Consider the following 989-nt stretch of genomic DNA (forward strand, 5'->3'; position numbering starts at 1 on the left):
TCTCAGGAAAAAGTTCCATTTTCCTCTCCTGAGTTTTCTTCCATTCCTGGACTTGCTAGGGTGTTCTTGGATTATTGGAATGAATCGTCTATTTGAAAAGAGAAAAACCTTGCTTTTATTCTTAACTCTGTGGTGATGAGTGTGTGTATTTTCTACATTGGGTTTTTCGTTGCTATTTAGTGCGAGGCCCAAGGACAGCTCTGGCTTAAGACAGGTGTCTGCCAAACATATACTCAGGGTGGGAGTTGGGGTGAGAATTGTCTAAGACCCCGGGAGAGAAAGATTCTAAAGTGACTGAGAGCAGTGTCCTGGCTTGGGTCCACAAGTGTGTTGGGTTTTCATTGGTAATGACCTGTGGGTCCCCTGAATGTGTGTGTGGATTGACATGTGGGCGTTAGCCTTCTAGAAGGTGGAGCAGTGGCTTATAGAAGGCTTTTGTGGTTTTATGTTGTTGGTATTGCTCTGGGTGGATCTTGAGCCCTAGGCCACCTTGCTATGGTTGCAAAAGTTTTATGGTTTTTATAGTTAAAAGCTCCAAATGGGGGTGTTGCTTTCTTCTCTCTAGCCCTCTTTATTTCCTTTCCTTTTCTTCTCCTGTAATTCTCTTCTTGTCCTCCTCAACTTGGTGTACCTTAAAATTTGAAGCTTCTAGCACATTGATGTGTTCAGCAAGTGATAATGTTGGTGGTAGTGATAGTAGCTGCATCCTAATGTTAGCACCAAAACTTTAGCCATGGATGTACGATTCTTTGAATATACTTAAAGCCATTGAATTGTACACTCTAGGTGAATTGTATGTGAATTATATTTCAATAAAGCTGTTACAAGAAAACCCCCAAACTTTAGCTGTCCAAAGCACTCAGGAAATGAGCCATTTTAAAGAGCTGAAGTTTCCACATGGCTGAGATTTTTAGCCTGTAAATACTAAGAGTCGCATTTTTTCAAAAAATATTTTTAAAATGTTTTAACTGTTATGAAATTCCCTTCCT

General features: G+C 40.2%; 1 protein-coding gene across 1 annotated transcript in view; it reads left to right on the forward strand.

Moving 5' to 3' along the window:
• The window catches only part of PLEKHG3 (pleckstrin homology domain containing, family G (with RhoGef domain) member 3), a 29,297-nt gene that overhangs the window by 23,441 nt on the left and 4,867 nt on the right, over positions 1 to 989 (forward strand). The window lies entirely within an intron of this gene.

Source organism: Mandrillus leucophaeus, unplaced genomic scaffold (genome assembly GCF_000951045.1).
Source record: "Mandrillus leucophaeus isolate KB7577 unplaced genomic scaffold, Mleu.le_1.0 Scaffold192, whole genome shotgun sequence".
NCBI classification, from domain to species: Eukaryota; Metazoa; Chordata; class Mammalia; order Primates; family Cercopithecidae; genus Mandrillus; species Mandrillus leucophaeus.